This window comes from Rhineura floridana, chromosome 1 (assembly GCF_030035675.1).
Source record: "Rhineura floridana isolate rRhiFlo1 chromosome 1, rRhiFlo1.hap2, whole genome shotgun sequence".
NCBI lineage: Eukaryota > Metazoa > Chordata > Lepidosauria > Squamata > Rhineuridae > Rhineura > Rhineura floridana.
Window position 1 is genome coordinate 175,603,396 of NC_084480.1, and position 27,804 is coordinate 175,631,199.

At 43.3% G+C, this 27,804-nt stretch overlaps 1 long non-coding RNA gene across 1 annotated transcript; it reads right to left on the reverse strand.

The window, feature by feature from the left end:
• Nucleotides 1-1,430: 1,430 nt before the first annotated feature.
• On the reverse strand, nt 1,431-27,804 carry LOC133388797 (uncharacterized). The gene is made up of 3 exons (XR_009763943.1): nt 27,670-27,804; nt 2,582-2,674; nt 1,431-2,225 (listed from the first exon to the last, which is right to left on the reverse strand). It is a non-coding gene; the product is annotated as an uncharacterized LOC133388797 (long non-coding RNA).

Genomic DNA, 27,804 nt, shown 5'->3' on the forward strand with positions numbered 1-27,804 from the left:
ACTTATTACAGAGTCAAAGAATGAAGGGAAGGCATTTGTTAAAAAATGGGTCAAAGACTTGCAGCATGATTTAGAAATAAACAAATGGAAGTGGAGTAACATACTGCAAAGATTGATCTCTACAGACTTAAAAGAAAACCATTTTAAGATCCAGTACCAATGGTATCTTACTCCATACAGAACTTCCAACATTTATCAGAGAGCAATATACAAATGCTGGAGATGTGCTGGTACTAAAGTTGACTTCTTCCATATATTCTGAAATTGCTGAAAAATACAAACATAACTGGACTATGGTTTCAAATCACATATATGAAATGACAGGATACTTGTTACCACACAGTCCTTGTGTTATCCTGTTAAATTACTTAGAGGACATAGTTCTGGATACAGATATTGAAATGGTTGCAACTCTCTTAACAATAGCCAAAATCCAAATTTGACAAAATTTATTATCAAAGAGGAAAAAAACAGGTAAATGAATAAATATATAGAAAATTTGTTAACTTTTATTTTAGTTTGGAACCAGAACTACCAGGATAATAAGTATCCATATACATTATTTTTATAATCTACTAAACATACCTTAAAGGTAAAGGTGTCCCCGCACTTACAGTGCGAGTCGTTTCCGACTCTTAGGGTGATGTCTTGCGACGTTTACTAGGCAGACCGTATATATGGGGTGGGATTGCCAGTTCCTTCCCCAGCCTTTCTTTACCCCCCAGCATATGCCAGGTACTAATTTTACTGACCACGGATGGATGGAAGGCTGAGTGGACCTCGACCCCTTTTACCAGAAATTCGGCTTCCTCCTTCTGTTGGAATCGAACTCCGGCCATGAGCAGAGCCTCGACTGCATTACCGCTGCTTACCACTCTGCGCCACGGAGGATCTTATCTTATACATTACTTAATATTTCTTCTTTCTGTTCTTGTTAATATATGTTGTATTTTTAAAAAAATTCTTAATAAAAGAAAAGAGAAATTGTGCATCACTGACCTTACAGAGGATGAGATCCAATGTCATGCCTGTGGGTGTAATCAGACTTTCTCTTTTTCTTCCCTCTGCAGCCTTCTTACTCCCCCCCCCCATTTTAGAGGATCCCCCAATCTCTGGAGCAGAAGAGGAAGGGCGGATCCCATGTGCACAAACCAAGGTCCATTGTGCAAGTGGGACACATTTGGATATCAGCCAAAAGATCTCTGTATTGCTGTTGACAGCCTTCCTTGTCCATAGGAGAAGCTGGTCCTTGACATAATGAGGTCATTCGATGATCAAATAGCTAGACAAAGACCCTACCATATTAATGGTGGTCTATCATTCAAAACCTTTTTTTAGGTAATTTGGTTATTTTGGGGTTGTATTCATTTAAAAAACTGTGATCATTGTTCTTTGGCTGTGAAATTTGTGCCTATGAAATCATCTATCAGATCTGTTTAATTGCAGTTTTAAATTTGGAAGTTATCCAGAGAGGACATTGGCCTACAGGGCAACCTTAAAATCTTTTAAATAAGTAAAATTAAAATGGCCTGAGGTTATATTTTCTTCAAAAATTGTAACAGAAACAGTGTTTGCTTCACGTGTTCATATTTTATTTTTTTGTATTGTATTTTATTTTATTTGCCGGAAGCACTTCTCTTGTGAGAGATAAGGGGGTTCAGTTAAGCTCTATAGAAATACCTCCAAAGTAATGGCATAAAGTATAAAATTATTTCCTTGTACCATCCAAAGCCTAAACGCCTGGTTAACAGAATGATCAATCTAGAAAAGAGAGGCTATAGCTTCCTAATTGGAAGTTAGCACCATGGGAAGTTTCCTGACATGAGACAATCTACACTCAATGTCAGGAAAATCATACTTTGAACTGTTAAGAGAACACAAAGTTTGTACAGGACTGACTACCTGTCCTGTACACTCTGGCATGAAAACCTTCTGATGTGGCACTTCATTCATATGTAAAAGAAAAACAAGACAAATATAAACAGTATGTAGACTATAAAAAAGGAACCGCAACTCACACATTTGAAACTGGAGACTTAATCAGAGTGAAACTGCCCTACAGACTCAGAAAGGGACATTACAGGTATTCACGTCCTTTACAGATTGTAGGCAGATGAGAGTTTCAGCTGTTCTTGAAGATGGAAAGAAATGGGAGTATCTTAAGACTTGTGAAGGCTCAGCAAGCAGCAGATGAAGAGGATCTTAGTCTAGAGAACCCAGAAGACCTGATGAGGAGGGAAGGACAAGTCACCGTTCCTGAAGCTATTCTGCTTTCCAAGCCCTCAGATGTCTCTCTGTCCATGAGAACCAGTGTAACATAAAAGGGCAGCTGTTTATTTCTGTTACTTAACACTATCAACCACCCCCGTCCTTTAACTCTGCCATCTACATTGATACCTTCTGTTGCAGATGGTGGATAAGTGTACTTTTATGGAAACCACTTTGGGAGGTTCTCCAGGAACACAAGGTGCTACATTATACTGAGTCAGAACTTTCATCCATCTAGCTCATTCTTGTCAACACTAATTGGCAGTGGTAACAGTTCTTCAGGGTTTCAGACAGGAAACATTCCCAGCCGTACCTGGAGATGCCAGCGATTGAACCTGGAACTATCTACTTTCAAAGCAGATGCTCTGCCATTCAGCCATGGCCCTTCCCCAAAACAGCTGTACACCTGAAATAAATAAATAAATAAGACAGTAATGCACATGAGTGGTGCACACACATATCTGAAATAAATAAATAAATAATAAAAAGGGGACTAAAATTTGTAACTGACTTTTGGTCCCCTTTTATTACCCTTTTACCATTGGGCCCATCCATACCTAACCTCAAAATCCACATTTTGTCATGCCTCTAAGTCCACCCCTTTACGGTGATTGGTCCATAATCATAGTTTGCTTTTCACCGCTTTTCCCAAAAAGCACAAAAATATGTGTGTGTGTGTATAAGTAAACCACCTCTGAATACAGCTTACCATGAAAACCCTATTCATAGGGTTGCCCATAAGTCAGAATCGACTTGAAGGCAGTCCATTTCATTTTCATATATATGCTTTATATATATGTTTTACATGCTGCCTAAAATCCACAAAGCCAACAATCCTGGTCACCCGATTGTCTCAGCTATTGAAAGGATTTATCTGTACATTGACTTAAATTTACAAAACATGGTGCAAAACCTCCCATCATATATCAAAGACACCAAGGACTTCTTGCTTAAAATTGAGTCTTTAAACAAGCAGTATCAATTCCACAACAATACTATACTAGCTACTTTAGATGTCACATCTCTTTACACCAATATACCACATAATGATGGGATTCAAGCTTTAAATGAGTTCCCTAACACCAGAGATATGAACAGTCCTCCAACAGAGGTTCTCACAACTTTAGCTACACTAGTCCTGACTTGTAACAACTTTACATTCAATGGAGAACACTACCTGCAACTACAAGGCACAGCTATGGGGACTCGCATGGCTCCATCATATGCAAATCTCTTCATGGGTAAACTGGAACAGGAGATCCTCAAAAAGGCCATCAACAAACCACTCATATGGTGGCGATACATTGACAACATCTTTATGGTCTGGACAAATGGTAAAGAGAGTTTGGAACAATTTAACAATTACATCAACTCTATCCATCCATCTATTAAGTTTACATTTAATAGTACAAATGACAATCCACACATCCCTTTTAGGATGTCCTTCTCACCACTGAAAACAACAAAATAGCCACTGATCTCTACCGCAAACCCACTGATGCCCACACCTATTTAAACTGGAAAACCTGCCATCCTAGGCATATAAAGAAGAACATTGTGTATAGCTTAGCTCTGAGAATCAAACTTATTTGCAACACTGAAGATAAATACCAGAGAAGGATCAGTGAACTTAAAGAACACCTTCTTCGAAGAGGATATTCTCCACATATTATGAATTGCAACATCCACCGAGCCTCCATTCTGTCCAGAGAAAACCTCCTCCATCATACTGAGGTGTCAAAGAGCAGAGAGCAACGGATTCCATTTGTGGTAGATTTCCATCCAGCATCTCCAAAGTATCACCGAGCAATCAGGGAGAGCTACCCATTGCTGGCAAACTCTGAACATCTTACTAGAGCCATCAGCAGGCCTCCTGTTATAGCATTTCGCCAACCTCCTAACTTGCACAGACTGTTGGTGAGAGCTGTGCTTAAGCCACCTATCACCCATCCAGGGTCTCATCCTTGTCACTCCAAATGCTGTATCACCTCTGTGTACCTCAGGGAGACAGCCACTTTTACAAGCACTAGGACAGGCAGGACACATTACATCAAACAGAACATCACCTGCAGGTCCTGCAATATAATTTACATCATCGAGTACAAAAGACCAGGATGTCATATCCAATACGTAGGAAAGACCACAACTGACCTACGCACGCACTTCAGGAACCACAAGTCGGCAATTTTGACCAAAAAAAGTGGAGCAACCAGTTGCAAATCATTTTAACATCAACGAATTGTTTGCGTAATATCACAGATAGCTTTTAAGTGAAAATATTATTCAGTAAACATTCAAGTTTATGTTTGATTGCAAAATAGTAGTTAAAAAAAAGCAATTCGATACAGGAACAGAAGCCAGAAGGAAGAGGTACTGGAAGCAGGAATGATCTGTAAGAGAGGAGGAGGAGGCATGGACAGAGGGTGGGATCTAATGTCATCCACCCATAATACAAAAAAGCAGGGAAAGAGTCCTCACTGCAAAGGTTAGAGTGGTTAATGATCGGGACAGAAATAATAATCGGTTTATAGCAGAGTACTGCAAGGGCAGATTTTTCTAGAAAAAGTCTGAAATGGTGGAGTATGTCATATAGATGCCAGCAAATTAATGGACACTCAAGCGGGTTAGATAGCAGATTAAAAGGAGGTATAGATGGGCTCATTGTTCTGAATAATAGGGTTGTGGTGTATCTTCATAGCTGTAGTCTCTTCCCAGTTGGTTTTTCAGAGGTTTGTCCATAGACAGCTCTGATAGAATGAGGAAGAGAAGAGGGGGAAGCGGGATTAATGGAAGAGAGGAAAGAAAAATGAGACAGACGCTTGTAAGAGAGACTGTAAGAACAAAGAAAAAGTTATATGTGTCCAAGTCTTGCATACTGTGTCCTCTTTACCAGGATCGAGATACAAAAGGTGTCATTTATTACCCAATACCAGCTGCATGCATGCTAGTTGTTTCAAAAGCAGTGAGACTATTTTGTATGGCTGCAGTTTCAAATGCATTTGCCCATGGCTGGACACATCTCTCTTCCCCACAGCTGATTAGAACCTCCCACAGCAAAATGTTGGGGCAGTCACCATGTCTGGCAAAGCGTTTTCATTGGACACACATGGAGTGTAGTGTCAACTGGGTTGATGGCCAATCAGTATTGAAGTCTGTGTGAAGCTGACATCAAGGTAAAATGCACTGGAGCTGCAAATTCTGAGGTCTTGGAATAAAAGGAGGTTGCCCGGCATCGTATATCCCCGCATTCAGATAATGGAGGTGGAGATGCACTGAAGGCAGCACAGCTGCAAGTGTGTCTCTACCCACATTTTAGAAAGCTCATTTACTTAAAGCCAGGCACCATATGGTTATCTGTCTATTAGTAAGGCATTTGGATGGGCAATTTTAATCAGAAAAGCAGCGCAAAGAAAAGGATTATTTTTTAAAAAAACCTCTCCCAGTCTGTGGCCCCAGTCCAAACCCACCACTACGAGCAGCTGCTTTTTTGCTTCAGGAAAAAAGGTGCGGGAGATTCAATCACGGCCCACAGACCAAACCTGCCATAAGAAATGGGGATGGTGGTCTCTTTGAAAGAATAATAGAATGCCACCCGTGAGTTGTCACTTCAGCTTATGGATTGGGTCCAGATGAAGTGGATGGATGGCTCTGAGGAAACGATCTTTCTCATTCATTGGGTAATGAGTGGCAGCCATGCTGGGATCCTGAGGACACTTGCCTCCAGTGTCTGCTGAAGCAACTGGGAGGGAGTATGCGGTCTTTGTACCTTTTTGACCATCCTTTTTTTTTTAAAAAAAGCAATACAACAACATCTCTGTTGAACACTGACATATCGGAATGAAGTAGATATGTATCTTTAGGGCATAATTCTACATTTCAGGTTCAGTGGCTTTATTGAGGAAAGGGTGGGATATAAATGTTTAAAATAAATAAAAGGATATTTAGTGGGCGTAATATATTTAAAGTTATCTAGGGGTAGAGATACACTCACTGTTCTGCCGCTTCCAGTGCATCTCCACCTCTGTTTTCTGAAAACGGGGGCACATGACGCTAGTCAAACCCACCCCTTTTTACTGTAAAACCTGGTGGGAGCACCTTGAGTGCGGTTTTTATAACATTCACTTCAAACAGATTTCACAATTGATCGGCAGAGAGGGATGGAGACATCTGTTTCAGTTCTCTCAGTTTCTCATTTTTCCAAAGTTAAATTCAGTCCTCTACATTTCTACAGCGACCTGCGAATTTTTTTAAAAAAAATCCTCATGAAAATCCCCCACTGTTTTAGTGTGAAGTTCTCCAAATAAACACATTTTTGTAGGCCGTTTTGACAAAGGTGCACATTTTTGCAAGCCATTTCTCATAATTTCATGCCTTTTTGCATGTTATTTTCACTCATATTCATTGTTATGCACACTTTCCCTTAATATATACATTTATATAAATATTGTTTAGTTGGGAAATGCATCCCAAAATTCTAATAAATGTGAATTTCGAAGGACGGCTGTGTTTCGGTTCTCATATTGTTTAGGAAACTGCAATCTGATCAATTCTGCTTGAAATGCGAACTGAATTGACATTTTCACCCATCCCTATCAGCAGATCAACCCATTGCCCCTCCAGGTGTGGCAAATGGAAACGCTTTGTTGTACGCAACTAGTGTGCTCACAGCTTAAGTGGGTATGAAGAGTAACAAAGCAAAGGATGTGTGTGCATCATACATTTAAAGCACATTACTTCCTCCAAAGAATCCTGGGAACGGTAGTGTGTTAAGGATGATAGGAATTGTAGCTCTGTGAAGGGCAAACTACAGTTCCCATTATTCTTTGGAAGAAGTCATGTGCTTTAAAAATGTGCTGTGTACACAGCCACAGTCTCTGCCTGCAGGCTTACAATCACAGGGGTAGAAACACATTCACTGCTCTGCCACTTCCAGCGCATCTCCCTCTCTCTTCTGAAAACCAGGGCACATGACGCTACTCAAACATTGCCCCTTTTCCCTGTAAAACCCAGTGGGAGCCACTTGAGTGCATTTTTTAAAAAAAGTTTCTAAGAGATTTCCCAATTGATCAGCAGATAAATCTGTTCTCCCTCCAGGTGTGGCTAGTGGAAACACTTTGATCTGGCAACTAGTGTGTTTACAGCCATATAGGCACAATGCAAAAAGAAAAGGGATTGGAGAGGGAACAGGAAAACAAGCAAACATGAATTCTTCATGAAGTTTCACAAACGCCCTGGGCTCCTGCTGGGAGGAAGGAGCTCTGCTCCTGGCAGAGCTTGGAAAAATTACTTTTTTGAACTACGACTCCCATCAGCCCAATCCAGTGGCCATGCTGGCTGGGGCTGATGGGAGTTGTAGTTTAAAAAAGTAACTTTTCCAAGCTCTAGGGCGGGGTATGTATAAATACATACATACATACATACTAGTCAAAATGCCTACTAATGGAGACAGTGAACTGGCTTTTTAGGGGGAGTGGAGGATGCAAAATCTATTGTAATGCATTGTCTGCCTTCAACAATAATGGGAGACACCACCATCCTGTCAGATCTTCCCCCTTTGTTTATCTACCCTGGATTGATGCTTACTTTGGATCAGTGAGGATTTGTGGGCTTGTTGTTACAGTACTGGGATGAAATCCCTTTCCTCCTCTCCCCATCTCTCATCCTCTCAGGTCTGGGCATTACAATCCCTCACACTCATTAGCTTAAATGTTTTCATTCTAAATGTTTATGTAAAAACATGAGAACTGCCTTGCTGCACCAGATCATATTTCCCAACCTTCTGCCTTCAACACACACATGCACACATACTCTCTGCTCCGGGGCAACCACAAGCAGAGGCGTGAAGGTTATGTCCGTTTCCTGCTTGTCTTCAGCATCTGGTAGTCAACACTATGCTGCCTCTCTACATCTAACTATCATGCCTAATATTAATGGAGATTAAAGCAATCAAAGCCTTGCCTTCCATGAATATTAAATCCAGACAGAGCAATCCAAAACAGAGCAGGAGAAAGAGACCCCAAGATGGATGAACCTCCAGATCCAAAATCCTGCCAGGCTCGTGCTGGAAGGGCAGAAGCTGGAGGCATCGCTTTCCCCTACCCCTCCCTTTCTGTGACTTATTTTTTAAAGAAAACTCCCTCTCATTGGTCCCAACAGGAGAGAAAATAAGCACTAAGTACTTATACGCAAGCAATTTCTGCCCCTGTTCTGGGTGCATTTCAGAGAATGGAAGGGCTTTGGATCCAGGAGATCTGAAGCATCCCTGATCCACCACCTCCTCCCAGCACACACCCCTTTTCTTCTCCTACTGTCATCGGAGCACTGATGGCAGAGGAGGGTCACAGAGGTTTCCACAGCTGCATCCAAGGAGGCTGGCTCCATGGGTAAACCTTGCACTCTGCCTATGGAGAGAGCTGCAAAATTGGATGGCCTCTGGGACATAATTCGCAATAATAGAAGAACAGCAAGTAAAAAATATGTGCTCATGAAATAGAATACAATTCGTACAAAATACATTTTGAGTGTATGCTGGGTGCTAATATTAACTCCTTTTGTCACCTGTTCACCTGTCCCATGACTAAGAGAAGTGAAAGAGGAGACCTCAAAGGTTAACCTGAAACACTTAACTAAGGACTAATACATTTCAAGCTGAAGGACTGCTCTTCAAGGGGACAACTGAATCTATCTCATCAAAGGACAGCAAAGGCAATCTTGCATACCAGCTGAAAAAGCCCACTAAGCCCACCCTTCCATTTCATCTTGATACTACCTGAAACAGCCACAGAGGAAGCCCCAAAATAAAACAAAACACCAATTCTATTATCTTCTTAGGACATACCCAGATCTTGGTTGTCTGAGGGCCCTTTCCCCCCAATTGCACCAACACCAAGAGAAGTTATTATTTCCTTCTTTCCAGCCAACGCAGTAAAAATGGCAAAAAACCGAAACAAGAATATCCTCCATTCCTTCATGCTTCACAGTACTAGAAGCTGCCACTGATTTATGAGGGACAAGATTCTCCCTGAAGAAAAACCATAGCATAATTAGTGAACATAAAATGCTGTACTCCCCGCTGAGATTCTATCCCCAAAGGGCAGATTCCCAGCCCCTAGAAGGCTTTCATTTCTTGCAGGAGGCACTCAGCCCCCTGCAGGATTGCAGCATAGTTAATATTTTAAGAGCGCTATTGCTGGTGGGGGGGGGAGAGGGAGCAGAGTGAGACACAATTGTTCTTCCTATTGCAACAGGCCTTGCCTTGGATCTGCGGTGCCCGCGTGCTCTCTGCCCACTCTTTACCTGACATTTTCCTCTTCGCCATACTGTGGCACAATTTGGCAGCTCTTACAGCCGGGCCTTTTCCAGGAGAGACAAAACGAGAGAAGCACAGATGTTGCAGCCTGAAATGTTTCAGCAGAGCTGCATGGAAGGAAAACAAGGAGATTTGGGAGGGGAGGCAAGGAAGGCTCCATAGCAACTGCCCATGTCTCCCCACATGCCAAGCGCCTACTCTCAGCGCTGTCAGGCGGTGGTGGAATCCACCCAATAACGCACAGCAATAAGGTCGCATCAGGGACGCAGCAATGTGCTGGGCACCTTTCCAGAGCTTTCTTCACCTCCCAGGGTAAGGGAAGCTGTTAGCCAAGCATAAAGTGTGTGCCGCTCACCACCCACTCGTTCCTCACTACTTTGGGAAACAGAGAGTGTTACAGACGGAAGAGCGGCAAATGCATCCCTTTCCTTTGGGCCCATCTGGATCACCTGTGACATGCACTCAAAGGCAGCCTGTGATACACACACACACACCCGTTCGAAGCACACACTGTGTGGGCCCTCCCAGCTGTCCTGTCCAGTCGAGCAGGACAGGCATGAACAGCATTCCACAGTCAGCCCTCACCAGCCGGCGGGGGGGGGGGGGAGAGAGACAGCAAAGCATGAGAAAACAACCGGACACAACCTGAGCTTATTTTTACAGGGAGGGAAAGAAAGAGAATGTCACAACATATGTGAGTGCATTTTGACACTGCAACCAGCTGATCACATGAATGTGTGTGTGTGAGCGCGCATGCACGCATGCATGAGTGTGCAGGCAGGAGTACGTGTGGGATATGTATAAGAGCAGATTCATACACATCATGTGGGCATGCAATAGATTCACAGAGAAACTTTCTGTGGCATGTTGCCACATACACGAATATGTTCTATGTGTGTGCTGTATATGTACCTGTTACAGTGAAGTGTGTCCACGTGGGTGTGTAAGAAGGCAGACAGAGACTACAGTCTGTCCCAAGTGAATATATATGCTTTAAAGTATGTGAGAATGTTTGCACTACACCTTGCCAGTGACTGGACAAGGTTGTGTGCATGTGGAGCCATGATCTGCCAACACGAATTTATGAATGAACATATAGCGCATATAGGGAACATTGCCTCTGCATATTTACATGTTTCAGTATGAACTAATTTTTTTCTTTTTTGCAGAATATCTGCTAGGTGCCCGAGTGTGTGTTCTTTCCTTGATGCTTACAGATTTTATTTATTTATTTATTATTTGATTTATATCCCGCCCTTCCTCCCAGCGGGAGCCCAGGGAGGCAAACAAAAGCACTAAAAACACTCTAAAATATCATAAAAACAGACATTAAAATACATTAAAACAAAACATCTTTAAAAACATTTTTTAAAAAGCTTTCAAGACATCTTTAAAAAAAGGTTAAAAACATTTTTTTAAAGGTTTAAAAACATATTAAAAAGCAATTCCAACACAGACGCAGACTGGGATAAGGTCTCAACTTTAAAAGCTTGTTGAAAGAGGAAGGTCTTCAATAGGCACCGAAAAGGTAACAGCACCTGTCTAATATTTAAGGAGGGGGAATGCCACAGGGTAGGTGCCGCCACACTAAAGGTTCATTTCCTATGTTGTGCGGAATGGACCTCCTGATAAGATGGTATCTGCAGGAGGCCCTCACCTGCAGAGTGCAGTGATTATATATGTGCAGATACTCTTTATACCATCATGTATGTTTGTGAACTTTACTTATTCCGATGGGTATGTGTCACCTCCTAAGCAGGGAGTGATGTAGCAACACAGTGTTTTTGTTCACATAGTATTTCAGAAAGTGCAAATTCGGTAAGTTTGCCTTTAAAATGCAACTTGAGTCAAATTTCTCCCCCATTTTAGGGAATCATACCACAAACAACTCCATATTTCTGAAATCAAGACTTACGTTTCAATGATGAAAGAAAGGCGGGGTATAAATGTAAAGTAATGGAAGGAAGGAAGGAAGGAAGGAAGGAAGGAAGGAAGGATAATTGTGGTCAAGCTATCTGTCCAAGAGAGGTTGCTGGATCTAGCAGTACGCCAGATAATGAAACTGGCTCCTTCAAAGAGAGAAGAGAAGAACACTGTCTGGAGCAGCGTGACTGCCTCTCCCTTCCAAGGACAGTTACTCTGCCAACAGTATCTGTGTCTTGTCTGCATACAGTTTTAACTTATTGGCTCTCATCTGCTCCATTATGGATCCCAGATATTGATTCAGCATCTCAAGCACTTCACCTGAATCAAATGAAAAGAGAAATAACACTGGGTGGTGCCAGTGTACTGATCACACCTCACTCCCAATCCCTGGATGACCTCATGCAACAGTTTCAAGTACAGGATGGGATAGAACATGGAATCCTGTGGGACCCCATAGCAGGACCACATAGTAATTGCCCAGCATGACCTTCAGGAAAGAACCACCCCTATCTCAGCCCAGACAGTGTATCCAGGTTATCATGCTTGATGGTACTGAAAGCCACTGAGGGGTCCAGGAGAACAAGGAGGATCACACTGCTCCTGTCTCTCTCTCAGGCCATCCATGCCTCAAATCATGCTGCTTCAAGTAGAGGTAGATATGCAGGTGGTATTCCAAGGCAAGCTTAAGTCAAATATACACAAGCTGTTTCCCTTTCTGGTCCTTTCCCCAGCCAAGGGCACTTGCATTGCCCTGTCCACCACGTCTCAGGCCTTATGGTGCTGCTACTGAATGTCAGGCTAGTCTGTAATAAGCAAGAGGCAATCCAGGACTTGATACTAGATGAGGGAGCCAGCCTGGCTTGCCTTTCTAAGAAGGCCTATGTGGACAAGCTGAGAGGTTTTTCAGCTCTGTCCACCTATTTTTTGGTTCATCACTAACACAGGCTTAAGAGCTGGGGTGGTGGAGGGGGGTGATCTAAAAAGATAATCTCCCTCTCCAGGTTTCCTGTCCAGATGAGTCCTGGATTTAAAAGTTTGCACATGGCGTTGGACACTAGGGACAGACTGATTATTTTTCTTGTGTACCAACCACCCCCTAGTTAAAAGTCTCCTTGCTCAAATTAACAGAGGTGGTCTCAAATATTGAACTGAAGACTCCCAGCCTTTGATTCTGGGAGGATCTCAGTGTCTATGATAAGGAGGCCTTGACAGTCTCAGAACTCCATAGTTACCATGACGACCATAGGGCTGTACCAACATGTCATTGGGCAGATACATGGAGCAGATCATCCTCAAGACTTCTGGTGTGTTCTGGGCTGGGCAGAATGATGACCTAAAATTTACTTTTTTTGTCACAGTCTGATCACTTGCTCATGAAGTTCAGGCTTACAGTGACCATCTCCTCCATGGGGGGAGGAGTCCAGTTAGGACGACCCACCCTAGGAAGTTGGTGTACCCTAATGGATTCCTGACAGTCCTTTGGAAGTTTCCAATTGACATAGATAGGGCTTCTGTCAAAGCCCATGTGGCTCTGTGGGATATGAAGATGACCTAGGTGGTTTTCAATATCACCCCTAAGCACCTTCTTTCACTGAATGGATCCGGTGTCCTTCTGGTTGACTAGGGGCCTGGGGGCAACGAAGCAGGCAGATGGCTAGAATGAAAGCAGCTTAAGATTCACAGTGAACCCTGTTGAACACACTACATTGCCCATTATCCAGACTACTAAGTGGTGGTGGTGGCGGCAGCAAAGAAAAAAATACTTCATCAATGTATCCTCAGAGCACTGTCCAGCAGACCTTTTCCAAACGGCTTGGAGTCTTCTGCAGTTAGGACCTCAGGAAAGATGCCTTAGTGGCCCACTGTGATCTGTCTCCAAAACACCAAGATAAAATCACTTGCATCTGCTTCAACTCTGCCCTAGGCTCCTTTGGGATGAAGGGTGGGACAGACATTTAACAAACTCACTCACTCACTCACATGCTACCAGTTGCGCAGTTCAGTCTATTGGTGTACCCATTGCACCGGTGCCTGCCTTTATTGAATAAATGTCGATTGTTGACCACAAGAATGTGGCAAGATGGTCAATGGGGTGCATCTAACCACTTGCCCTCTTGACCCTTGCCCTTCTTGGTTCTTAACACCTAGTTAAAGAGGATTGACCAGTTGGATCTAGGAGGTCAATTCCTCTTTGTGGCAGAGTGCAGCTCTAGCCACCTTGAAAAGAGATGGTTGTGAGGCTGCTCCTAAAGAAACACTCTTTGGACTCCAAGAATTAAAACAACTATTAGGAGTTGCAAATATTTTGGGCGAGATGCTAAAGGGTGTAGTTGCCATGCAACTTCAGGCACTTTTGATTAAACTGATTATCTGGATCCATTTCAGCCTGGTTTCAAAGATTAGTTTTGGCATGGAAACTGCCTTGGTCACTCTGATGGATGAAAACCAAAGTTCACCATTAAGAGATACCTTCTATAACACCCTATAATGTGACACCACCAACATAAACAAACAGATTGTGTTGGATCACTTATTTAAATAATAAAGCTGAACAAGCTAACATAAGCTCTCAAAGAACACAAATAAAAGTTTAACTTGTCCAACATATATAAAGTTCACTAGAAACAGTTGGAATACCAGCATAATACGATAATGATACTAAAGGACAGCCACATGGTATACTATAAGATTCCATAAGGTATATGCAACACCTAGAATACTGTCAAGCATAGACTATATAACCCCATAAACCCATCTGAAGGACTTTACTTGCCCCATGTAAGTAAACTCTTGACTTGACAAGGTTGCCAGACTATACTCCCATTTTGATTGTGGCATCAATCATGAAGTCACACTGCACCATTCAAAATTCTTTAGCAGTGTGTTAAATCATTGGATAAGCCATAAATCCTCCACTTGATCAAATACAATTATATTCTCACTGAAGAGCCATCTTGCTCCCACCACTTGGGAGACTTGGCAGGTCAGGATCCTTGAGGTTCCTATGATATCTGCACCTATTTTGAGCCAGACCAAGTGACTAGAGATCATGTATCAAGAACCTTTAGCCTGCTGCAAGGATGCCCAAAGGTTTGCATCTGAAAGCAGGAGCCTTCACAGGCTGTTGAGCGCAGAGAGGAACAGATGGACTTTGAGGCACAGATAGCAGGTGGCAAGAGAGAACAAAGGCTATGGGGCTAGGGCAGCTTTTGCCAACCTGATGTCCTCCAGATGTTTTGGACTGGAGCTGATGGGAGGTGTAGTCCACAACATTTGAAGGGAACCAGGATTGTGAAGGCTGTTCTAGAAAGCTAGGGGGAATGATGCACACAACCTGTTCAATTGGAAAACACTTCCATTTTGAATCCAAAATATTGAACATCAAATGTAGTATGTGTTTTACTGTTTTGTTATTTTACTGGTTGTTGAATTCAGTCATTTTTAAAATCCTTTTAAGTATTTTTTTTTAAAGTAACACATGTACATATAGATAAACAACACACGTGGGTCCTTCAAATCCACCACCTCATGCTGTTCCACATCTTATTCCTAACACTTTGAATCACATACTACACAGCCCAACTGACATCTCCTTCGTGCTCAGCTCCAGCCATCACTAATCACTAGGATGTGTATTTTAGTTTTGCTGTGGCTTGTGGCCCATAAAAACACACACAAATGCTTTGTAATGCCAATCTTACTGTTCTAAGGCATCTGAAATGACCCCTCGTCCACTTTCAGTTACTTTATATGACTTTAATGCCTCCACCACACTGTTGGGGTCCATGGCATAGGTCACTTTGGCCCATGTGAAAAGGCCATGATTTGAGGGGGGGGGAGTAAAGAGAGAACCTGTTGCAGCCAGAGGAATCACAGGCAAAGTAGCTGCTATATGTGGTCTTGGCTAGTTTCTTGCATCTCTGAAGCATACTTCTTTTTTACTGCCAGCTGCTTGTGAGAAGCAGAGGATTGTGACTTAGTCTGGCACCTAGAGACCAACAAGGATGGTGCCTGGCACGTCTCACTGAAAAGAGCATTCCGCAGACTGGGGGCCACCACTCAAATAAACAAACAAACACTGTTTGCTACCGCTGTTTCTAAGCAGCATAGTGGCTGTATTCTGAACTAACTGGAATTTCCAGTAAATTTTCATAGGAAGCCCCACATACAGCACATTATAATAATCTAATCTGGGGATAACCGGAGTGTAAATAGCTGTGTCCTGAAACCAAACTGAAATGGATCTAAATAATGAGTCTTATCCAAGATGCTTTGAAGTGCACACCATCACTTACTTAAGTATCTTGTCCAAGAAGGATATTTACAGCCAACCAATGGTTATAGTCCTTGATGACCAGAGAGGATTTCTTTAGGAGCCACAGAAGCACGACTTTCAAGGTGACCAAGACCACTCCCTCTCAGAAGGTCAGACAGATTGTTTCTTTTGTGGTATAGAATTTATTTTATGTTTTGACATTATTGGTTTTTGTCCTGCGTGAATGTATTGTTTTGTAAACTGACGTCTCTTTGCTGTAAGCCACGTTGGGCACAGCTTGCTGTGGAAAGGTGGCATGTAAATAAACTCAATCAATCAACCAGCCAGTTCCTTTCTGCTAGATGTTACTAGCCAAGGACAAGGTTGAGCAAGTATGCAGTCCACCAAGCACTTCATTCATCCACATCCTTAGGCCACACAACAGATGGTGCCCAGATGGCACACTTCCATAGACTGAACTGTTAAACTGGTGGCCTTTAAGTCAAGGTAAATGTGAGGAGCTTTGTTCTCCAAGTGCTTAGCAAATAAGTTGCAATGGGTCCCCAATAACTCTTTTATATGGTTTTGCAAACCACGCTGCAGAAGGCTGAAAAATCACATGGGAAAGCTTGCTACGAACTGCCGGCGCAATGGTGGTGAAGAATTGTTCTTTCACCACCAAAGAGTGGCATTAATGAGGAATTCTCACCTATGTTCAGCTGAATTTTCACTTCCGTTCAAGCCATTTCCCCAGCTGCTTCATTGTTCCTAAGGGGCTGAACAGTCTCTGTTCAGAGGGAGAGGACATTTAGAAAGGTTCTCTCAGAAGTGGCAGCCATTCAGGAAAGTCCTTGAGAGTTCAGAAACCCTTCAGATCCCATCAGCCTCTGGGGTGGACCATTCAAATACTGTAGAGCCACTGCATTAGGTGAGAAAGAGCCACTGCATTAGGTGGGATTAAGGTGACCCAAGTGTTTGCCCCCCCCCCATATTGTAACCCCATTTGCCAGTGATGAAACTAGGTGGGGATCTTGGTGATTTTTGCATGGCAAAACAGTGGTGAAAAGGAAAACATCGGTGGTGTTTTTCCTGGTGGCCACCATCCCCCCTCATCTTCAAAAACAATGTCATTTTGAGGGGCATTTGAGGGGAGAGGGAAGGGGCCAGCCAGCCACTGGCCACTGCAAGGAACATTGCCATAAAACAGGATTTTTTAAAAAAATAAAAAAGCAAGCCACAGGACCAGTTTGTCCCCCAAAATATGGAGCAAAAGTTTTTCATGAAGAACTTTCAGTTCAGCCCTAGATGGGCCCATGATCTTTATCAGTCCCAGCAGGCTATTTGGAGAGGCAAGGACTTCCCATCGTGTACACATGCCCTTTCTCTTGCAACCCACTATTCGGAAGGAGTCCTCAAGTACCTGCAAGGAGTGCACACTGTATCTGACAAATTAAGCACTCTTCAGGCCAACACCCGTTGCTGTTTTATACTATAGCTTGTTTTGTTATCCAGACAATCAATTCCTGAAGACTTCTCGGCTGCAGGCTCTGCACCAAAATGCTATCGTGGCATTGGACTCTCTAACTTTTAGAGGATGTAAGGTGAGAGATAAAACCCTTCTGTTGTTTGGCCCCACCCCCACATGCTTGCAAAACTAACAATGTCTTGCAGAGGCGAAATAAAATTGGTGCTGCATCTTTCGAAGGCAAAGGACAGGTAATTACATGTAGCAACAGCGCCACCTGGTGATTTCTGTCCTGTCATAATTTTATTTCCTCACCGGAGTGAACAATTGAGACCAGAATCGCATTGTGCTGTAAAATATCACTAGTACCACGGCCCCTCTGGCTAAGTCCTATGTCCTTCTGCCAGTCCCACATCCTAAGTGCTTTCCTGATATTTCTGCATGGATGTCTCATTGCAATCTCAAACTCAGTACGCCCAAGAATGTATGGCTTCCTTCCAAACCTCTCTTCTTGATTACTCCCCCTAACTATTGACAATGTCACTATCTGCTTTATTGACCAGATATAAAGCCTTGGCTTTATCTTTCTTTCCACACTCACCTTTGCTTTCCATGTTCAATCACTGCAAAAAAATCTACTCATTGCTGTCCATCCTCTTGGCTAAAACTCTGGCTCATGTTCTGATCACCTCTTGTCTTAGCTCTTGCATCCCCTTTTCTCTTTGGCCTTCCGTTGTCACACCCCAGTCACTTCACTTTTGTCCAAAACCCTGACTCCAGAATCATTCACCCCTTTCATTGTTTATACCAGGACTGGGAACATTTTTGGCCTGCCTGGCCAAGTCTTTTATCTTTCCCACCCACTTTGGCCCATTCATCCGACATCCTAATGACATCAGGTGATTGACACCTATCATGGTTTAAAGGGGGTCACTGAAGAGCAACCGCTCTGAAGACATGCTCCAGGCAAACCTCAAAGAGACTCCCTAATCAGCTGGTGGTCAGTTAGAGGGAACCCCTTTGAAGTCTCTGCAGAGGGGGAAATGCTCCTCCATTTCCTTCAAGGAGAAAAGGCTCCCCCCAAATCTAACAGTTTATCCCCCAATTTGCCACCTTCTACACCCTGAAGCAGATGCATCAAATGAAAAGTATATGGATAATGCACAGTTCTTCATTGTCTGTGTTGCTCATCAGTCAGTCACCAAGCCTGCTGTATGTCTCCCTCTCACTGCATGGCACGCACCCATGCTCCTGAATGTCAGGATAAATGCTGCATTTTAGAGCTGCTTGATTACGCTCGGCTGTACTCCATGTCCTAGAGGGCGAGCTGAGCTATTATTAGCCATGGCTTACAAGACCCTGTTAATGCAACTGCAGAGGTACGGTTGGAAGTAGCAAGTTCCAACCACCAAAGCTCACTATGGTCAAATCCTGCTGTGTGCTCTTCTGCAGAGGAAGGGAGTTTTCAGTGCTGTCTGTACATTGCCATCTGTCTGGCCTGAAAGACAAATATATCCGAAAGCAAAGAATGAAAACTTACCATGAAGACACCAAGAGTTTTTCCAGATGATCACTTTTGGGCATTAATTGTGCACTTCTTCCACATTTGTTTCCAAGGATCCCAATTTCTTTCCCTAAGATCACACTTCTATTAAGGGGATGTTGCATTTTTGCAACACTCACCCTAGTATATGTTGCTGGGTGAAAACGCACTCTTCCTCCCAATGACACAAATCAGTTCAAATATATCAATGTGTGGAAGGTAGATGTGTGATTTTCATGGGCAGCTATTGTATTTCACAGGCATTATTATATAATGCAGCATCATCACAGCACACCTCACCTAGAAATGGGTCTGCCCTACCTAGGCTGGCTACAGGGCTGCCTCATGATCTGTCATCCCTGGGGAGAATTAAATATGTCCCCTTCCAGGTGCCATTATTCAACTCTTCCTACCCCCCAAAGTTCTTTTCTAAATGTAGTTCTGAAATGCTGGGCCACTCTTTTTCTGCTTCTTTGTGGGTAAGTTTCTGTCTAATGGTCAAACTGGGCTTTCAGTGGGGACTGGGCTACTGCTGTCTGGGATATCTAGCATCAGTATCCTGGGCTCCAGCATCTGCGTCATTATTGTGCTCAGCCACCTCTGTCGTTCACTGCTGAAGTGTAGGTTCTTTGAGATATCACTAGTCTGCCGGTTTCCCGCAGACCAGCAGGGCTGCTTTGGGATGGGGAGATTTGGACAGGAGAACCCTGGCAACTGGCCCAGGGAGAGCCAGTGTGGTGTAGTGGTTAAGGTGTTGGACTACGATCTGGGAGACCAAGGTTTGAATCCCCACACAGCCACGAAGCTCACTGGGAGACCTTGGGCAAGTCACTGCCTCTCAGCCTCATGAAAACCATATTCATAGGGTCACCATAAGTCGGAACCGACTTGAAAGGCAGTACCTTTACATTGTACAGTCTGAAGAAACATGAGGCAGCCCTGTCGCCAGCCAGCCTTGTTAGGTGGGATAGCTACATTTCTAGGTGGGCATGATGTGATGCTGCATTAGGTATCTCAGTTTTAGAGTCCACCTGAAAAACAAACTTGTCCATACTACAAGTTTAGGGAAAGACAGAGATTAAATAAACACTATAGGGTGTGTTTGTTAACTCCTCGTTGAGTGTCCCCCCTTCTAGTCTTGTTCCTGGCCTTTAGGCTTTCCTAAATCATGATAAATTGCCCTATTGATATATAATTTGGCACAAAGAACTTACTCAACAAAGGCTGTAATATGGCCAGTATTTAGAAACGTCTAATGAAAAATGGTTGATGTTTGGTAGTTTTAATATTTTTGTTTTGTTTTGAAGTGCAGCAGTCCCATATCCTCGGGGTACTATATGCCTGCCAGGGCACAGGAACGGTCTCATTAAATATCCCCCCCAAAAAAACACAATGCATGAAAAACTTTGCTCTTCTTGCTCAGTTCCAGTTTGCACTGGCCCAGCCTCTCCTACACTGAGCATGTCCCATAAAAAAAAAAGGAAATGGACTGCCTTCAAGTCGCAACCCTCTGAATAGGGTTTTCATGGTAAGCTGTATACAGAGGGGGTTTACCATTGCCTTCCTCTGAGGCTGAGAGGTAGTGACTGGCCAAGGTCAGCCAGTGAGCTTCATGGCTGTGTGGGGATTCGAACTCTGGTCTCCCAGGTCGTAGTCCAACACCTTAACCACTCCACTACACCACACTGGCTCTCCTGTTGCATTAAACATGCCCACATTTCACTGGATGCGAGGACTGGATGCCTACCCTCATTTCTGTTCTGAGCAGAGGAGAGTTGCAAAGAGCTTCTCTATGAGCAAGTGTGGCAGTGGCCTTATGTAAGTGCCTTCCTCCCCCCCCCCCCATTGATGGGTGGGTGCTTGCCTGCTGCATTTTGTGGTCCTGCCTCTCTTTCTGTTCTTAGATGTGGCAGCCATTTTGTGACTGCACTCATAGCACTTCCCAAGCATTCCAAATGTGTCCACCGGCCCAAGAAGGTTGGCACCCCCTGCAGTGTGCTGGTTTGTGCACCCCAATACCACATTTCTCCTTTTGGCAGTTTAGAGGGCTGTTTGTTTTTAACTCAAGGATATTGCTGAGGTGAGGTCACCCTTTCACTAGCCCTAATGAAAGCATGTAAGAGAAACAAGAGGCTCCTTCTCCCAATAGTGTCCTGAGTTTTAATGTTGCACTGATCCACAGCAGAAGAGGATTGGAACTGAAAGACCAAAGACAAATGTGAGTGCATGGAAGCTAAAAGCCATGAAATGCAAGACATACTGCTTGTAACCAGGGATGTTATTGTCCAGGATTGTGAGGGGTCATAGACCCCTTACTTTTGTGGGAGTAGGGTCCCAGCAGGGTCCCTATGTATGAGCCAATCAGCATAAAAGGGGAGTATGATAGCCACTGAGAAGAGTCTTCTCACCTAGCTAATAACATGCTTCCTTTCATGCTGATTGGAGCCAATCAGAGTGAAAGGAGGTGCATCAGTCACTGTGAAGACTCTTCTCAGTAGCTAACATATGCCTCACCTTTCATGCTGATTGGCTCCTTGGGTAAGCAAGAAGGGAGCTTCATGGCAAAGTACCTTGGTCTCCCAAATCCTAGCCCCACACTTGTCAAAACTGTTCTGACAACATTTAGCCTCTGGAGAGAGACTGAGCTGGGAATGCACACAGCAGTTTTCTTCTGGTTCTGTAATCATGTAATTGCAGAAAAGATGGTGAATCCTGGGGGCGTGGCTGTGAAGGGACTCTGCACTTCTGAATTTGCCACTACACGCCTGATTGTAACATTTCTATGCAGAGGCAAAATACATACAAAATGAGCACATTGACCATACACAGCACCGTCTTTCTTGCCTTCATGTGTTATCAAGCACCACTAGTGGAAAAGTGAAAATGGAAATGGGCTGCCTTCAAGCCGATTCCGACTTATGGTGACCCTATGAACCAGGTTTTCATGGTAAGCGGTATTCAGAGGAGGTTTACCATTACCTTCCTCTCAGAGGCAGTGACTGGCCCAAGGTCACCCAGTGAGCTTCATGGCTATGTGGGGATTCGAACCCTGGTCTCCCAGGTCGTAGTCCAACACCTTAACCACTACACCACACTGGCTCTCTAGTGGAAAAGTAGTGAAGCCCTAAAATAACAGAATCATACTTGCTCATAAATGCTTGTTCAGCTGGAGTCTCCCTTTCAAGCTTGCTTGCCAGATCTGTTAGCCTTTGGCACCATCATGTGTTACTTTGTACCTATTGCAGCCCTTCTTAAGCTGCCCAGCCTTCAAAGGATGCTGTACACACCTGTGCAGGGCATACACAGGTGCTGAACACAGTCAGCAGGCTTCAAAAAGAAACCTCCCGAGCCTTTAAACTTAAGAGGGCAAAAGGTAGCTCAGATACTGAGGTTATAAACAGAGGCTGCATGGCTGCCACTGAAACACCAGCACTGCATTTTTTCCTTCTTTCTCTCCCAGTAACATATCTAGTATATTTTAAAAAAATCTAACATGATGGCAACACGCTTAGAGTTTCTCTTGCCTCTGAAAGTGGCAATGAATGAAACTGAGCAGGAGCAAGAAATCTCAGGGCATGGTGATGCCACATTGCTACACATCACCAAGGAAAGGAGGAAAAAAATCAGCGCTCCTGTTATGAGCTGTAGCCCCGGAGCACTGCTCATATTCAATTCCAGCCTTACTTCTTTTTCAAAGACACTTAAAATGCATAGGAGAGGAGCTGGCAAGCAGCAGGCTTTAAATGGCACTTTGATGCCCTCAAAACACCCAAGAGTCATGGAGTTGCTACAGTCAGGCAAAGTAGGAATAAAAATGAGTGTCATTTTCTCCTTTTAAAAATGTGATGGGGGAGGGAGTGCCTTATATATCATATGTCCCAAGTCCTAGAACATTGAGGATATTTGTTTACTTTGCAAAAGGTAGTTCTGGGGCCTACCTGGGGCCATTGAATAAATAGTCCAGGGGCTTCTTATATCACAGGACTTCTGGAACTCTGGCTGTGAGCACACTGATTGCCTACAACAAAGCATTTCCATTGGCCACAGCTAGAGGGGGAATGGGTTGGTCTGCCAATCAGTTGTGAACTCTGCTTGAAGCTGATTAGAAAAAAAAAACCTCAATCGAGTGCTCCCACCAGGTTTTACAGTAAAAAGGGATGGAATTTGTGTGCCCCCGTTTTCAGAAGAGAGAGGTGGCGACGGGCTGGGGCCGGTAGAATAGTAAGTGTGTCTTTACCCTAAATGAGTGTGGACCTAAACCTGAAGATACATGTAATAAAAGGGGACATCTGAATTGTGACATCTATCAATATGTCTAGACTATTAAAAAAAACCCAGTGCACTATATTATGTCAAACATTACAAATTTGCTTAATTGGAGTTTTCCTCAGGAATTGAAATGGGGGGGTTGGACTGAGGATTGAGACCCCTTGTACCAAAGGCACAGACACAGAAAAGGCCACCCGCCAAAACCAGATCAGTCACCCTGTCCAAAACAGACTGAAACCTATTCCCAGATCAGCTCCTAACAAGGAGCAACCCCTGTCTTGTCTGGATTAGGCTTCAGACTTGTTAGCCTTCATCTTGCCCATGACCACCTTCAAGCACTGATCCAGAACTTCAAGAATTTCCCTAGCATCAGAGAGAAAGGAGAAAGAGCAGTGTGTCATTTACATATTGATAATGAAGCACTCCAGCCACCATCACCCCGAGGACCTCTTCCAGCAGTTTCATGTAGATGTTAAAAAGCATGGGGGACAAGATAGTCCCTGAGGGACAGCATATAGGCCAAAAGGCAAGGTGTCAAACAGTTCCAGAACCACCTTTCAGATCTGACCCACTAAGTAGTACTAGAACCACTGCAAAATAGTACCTCTCAAAGTTTAAAACTCATGTTGCTGGTGATCCAGAAGGATACCAAAGTCAATGGTTTCTAAAAGCCACAAAGAGATCCAGCAGAACCAATAGGGATCAACTCCCTCTGTCTATTTTGCAGTGTAGGTCGTCCACTAGAGCAAACAAAATAGTCTCTTTCTCAAAATCAGGCCTGAAATGGGTGTCAGATAAACTATTTCATCCAAGAACCTTGAAGCTGAATCACCAACTCGCCCTCTTGGAGGAGAGGAACCAAATGGCAACAGCAAGGTTGATGGAGAGGGCCTTGTTATCTCATCTTTCCCTCCAGTACAGCCAGGTAAAATGCTGAAGTCAAAGACAGTCTTGGAAGTAGACAGCCCTTCAATCGATTAGTTATTAGTTCATCAACTTGATCAGACAAAGAAGGTGGCTTCAATTGAATAGTTATTAGTTCATCAACTTGATCAGATAGAGAAGGTGACTTGTTTCAGAACACAAAATTCTGTTTTGTTCACGGAAAGTGCCTCCACACAGTTTTATGTGATACCCCCTTTTCCTGTCAGCCTCCCTTGGGCCAAAACCATTTCGTTCAAGAGGATCCACCACCCCTCAGGAGAGGGTGGGGTGCTGCAGGGCAGAGGATGTGGCAGGAAAATCATCTTTTGCCAACCTCCTTCTGCCAGTACTTTTCAGGATCCAAACCATTGTTCTCCCCAGTTAAGGTCTCAAAATGCAGGTATTTTCATTGGTCAATTTCTAGACTGAAGGTTTTGCTTCTTCTAATTCATTTTCAATTCAATGCCTTTCTGATTGATCCAACTGTGGCTTCTACAGCTCAACAAAAATTGACTACTGTTGTAACAGATGGCTGAATGGCACGGTTTAATTATTCAAGTGGTTTCGACAGTAGACTTACAAGGCAAAAGGACAATTCTTCTCTAAATATAGTAGCAAAAGTAATCCACCAGCCTGACTACACTGATCCATCTGATCTTGGTATATTCATTTCAAAGCCAGTAAAAACTGTTGTCTTATTGTTACTGCAACAGTGATGGATTACTTATGAGAAAACTAGGTTTGGGCTAATTTAAACTTCAGACCAAGCCAGAACATGTATTTTAAGGGAACTCATTTGTTCTGGACTCTGCTAGAAAAATAATATGGAGACATTAACTTTAAAATGTCTTTTGACGATTCTGGGAGGAAAAAAAATCCCTTGTGACTCTTTCTCTTTCAATGCAATCAGGTCACAAGACTTGGTGATTTGTTTTTGGAGGGGAGACTTCATAGAATCATAGAATAGTAGAGTTGGAAAGGGCCTATAAGGCCATCAAGTCCAACCCCCTGCTCAATGCAGGTATCCAAATCAAAGCATTCCCGACAGATGGCTGTCCAGCTGCCTCTTGGATGCCTCCAGTGTTGGAGAGCCCACTACCTTTCTAGGTAATTGGTTCCTTTGTTGTATGGCTCTAACAGTTAGGAAGTTTTTCCTGATGTCCAGTCAAAATCTGGCTTCCAGCACCTTGAGCCCATTATTCCGTGTCCTGCACTCCGGGATGATTGAGAAAAGATCCCGGTCCTCCTCTGTGTGACAACCTTTCATGTACTTGAAGAGTGCTATCATATCTCCCCCTCAGTCTTCTCTTCTCCAGGCTAAACATGCCCAGTTCTTTCAGTCTCTCCTCATAGGGCTTGGTTTCTAGTCCCCTGATCATCCTTGTTGCCCTCCTCTGAACCTGTTCCAGTTTGTCTGCATCCTTCTTGAAGTGCAGAGACCAAAACTGGACACAGTATTCCAGATGAGGCCTAACCAGTGCTGAATAGAGGGGAACTAATACTTCACGTGATTTGGAAACTATACTTCTGTTAATGCAGCCTAATGTAGTGTTTGCCTTTTTTGCAGCCACATCACACTGTTGACTCATATTCAGCTTGTGATCAACGACAATTCCAAGATCCTTCTCACATGTCGTATGGCTGAGCCAAGTATCCCCCATCTTATAACTTTGCATTTGGTGTCTTTTTCCTAAGTGTAGAACTTTGCATTTATCCCTGTTGAATCTCATTTTGTTGTTTTCAGCCAATGCTCCAGCCTATCAAGGTCCCTTTGAATTTTGTTTCTGTCTTCCACGGTATTAGCTGTGCCCCCCAATTTTGTATCATCTGCAAATTTGATAAGCATGCTCTGTACCTCCTCATCCAAGTCATTAATAAAAATGTTGAAGAGCACTGGGCCCAGGACTGAGCCCTGTGGTTCCCCACTCGTTACTTCCACCCAGTTTGAGAAGGAACCATTGATAAGCACTCTTTGAGTATGATTCTGGAGCCAACTGTGGATCCACCTGATAGTTGTTCCATCCAGCCCACATTTAGCTAGCTTGCTAATCGGAATATCATGGGTCACTTTGTCAAAAGCTTTGCTGAAGTCGAGATATATTATGTCCACAGCATTCCCACAATACAAAATGGAGGAGGGAACTCCTCAAAGATTCAGGAAGAAGTCTGCACCTTTGATGCTTTCAAGTTTCCTGCCATCAATGTTATGATTATATCAGTTCAATGTAGATCAATCAAATATGCTCCAAATTCCAAATGTGTTTTACAAATACAAAGCAAGAACTAAAAGTACATACATGAAAAATAAAATAAAAACTAAAAACAAGTGAGACCAGTTGCAAGACAATCACTGTCAAAGAACTCAAAATCAAGTACATATATCAAGAAAGTAATCCGTCTCCCAAATCATGTCAATTAATGGCATACAGTTCAAAACCAATGCAAAAGAGAGCACAAAAGGAAGTGAGCCAAGCCCCAGATCAAAAGCATCCTTGGAAGGCCATTTAAAATCAATGCAAAACAGATCACCTCAATTCACTAGTCAAGTTAATTCATGGAGATAACTCAAAATAATGCAAAACAGACAACTGCAGAAACTGAGCCAGCTCTTTCATTACGCACACAATCCCATCTCACTCTTCCATATTTATATAGAGAATCTTGTACCACCTCCTTCTACTCTCATTCACACACAGAATCCTTCCCACCCTCCCTCTCCCAACAGAAGCAAGTACATAAAAGGTAATGATGAATTCTGCTCTTTCTGATGTTCAGATGTGAGTGCCAAAGCTTAGGTAGCCAAATAACACCACCAATGGATGAGAATGAGCTAGCATCAAGGTGGAGGAAACCCCAAAGTTTGCAGAGCTAGAAAAATAATTTAATATCCTAAGGGAGGCAAAAAAAACCAACCAAGCCCCAGATAGCTCTGTCATCATCATCATCATCATCAAGAACTGAGCATACCCAGTGGCCCCAGAATACTGACTTTGTGGAGCAGGGAGGAGGGAAGGAGAGAATAGAATGGAGCGTTATGGAAGAGAGCATGGTAGACTGACTGAAACACTGGAGAAAGCACCCCACACTGCAACATTTTGTTGCAGGTGCTGCTTGCAATTTACTTATTAACAGTGACCAGACTGAAAAGGGAAATCTCCCCCTCCTCAAGCACAAGGGTTGGCCAGTATCAGGCACATTGTTTTAACAAAGAAACTATTATGACAGACACAAGGGAGCTAAAAAATGTATCACTTTAAGAAATGTGTCTGATTTTGTTTTGTAGAGAAAACGGTGGCAAACAGGAGTCCTCACCAAAGTTTGCCTTTGCACGAATGGTATGTACTAACTGGAGAAGCTTGGCAGTCATTAAGTATTATTGAACGAACTGGACTAAATAGTATGAAGCATCTAAGCACGGATGCTTTATGACAGCATGATTATAGAAAAGTAGGGATCAATGTTAGGTGTATTTCAGTAGTCTGTTGTATTTTGTGGGGTGGGAGATGAGAATGTTTTCTCTCTGTTTTGACTTGACAATTTCAGTTGCAAAACACTCTCTGAATAAAAGCAAATCTTACCAGAACCTACACAGCCCTGATAGCGGCAAAGGGATGGGTGTGTGTATGTGTTTGGAGATGGAGCAGAGGGGAGAGAGAAGGCATCTCCCTCGCTTAGGAATTTGTAGAACTGATTGACAAAAGCAACCTTACCTTCCCAGAAAGCATGAAAGTTGGGAGCTGAAGCAATGTTTGGTAGGATAAACAACTCCTCCTTGTATGTGAACATGCTGAAGTTTGCAAAGCTGCCTCTGAATGCTTTGAGGGTTAGGTGAGGCAGCAATACCT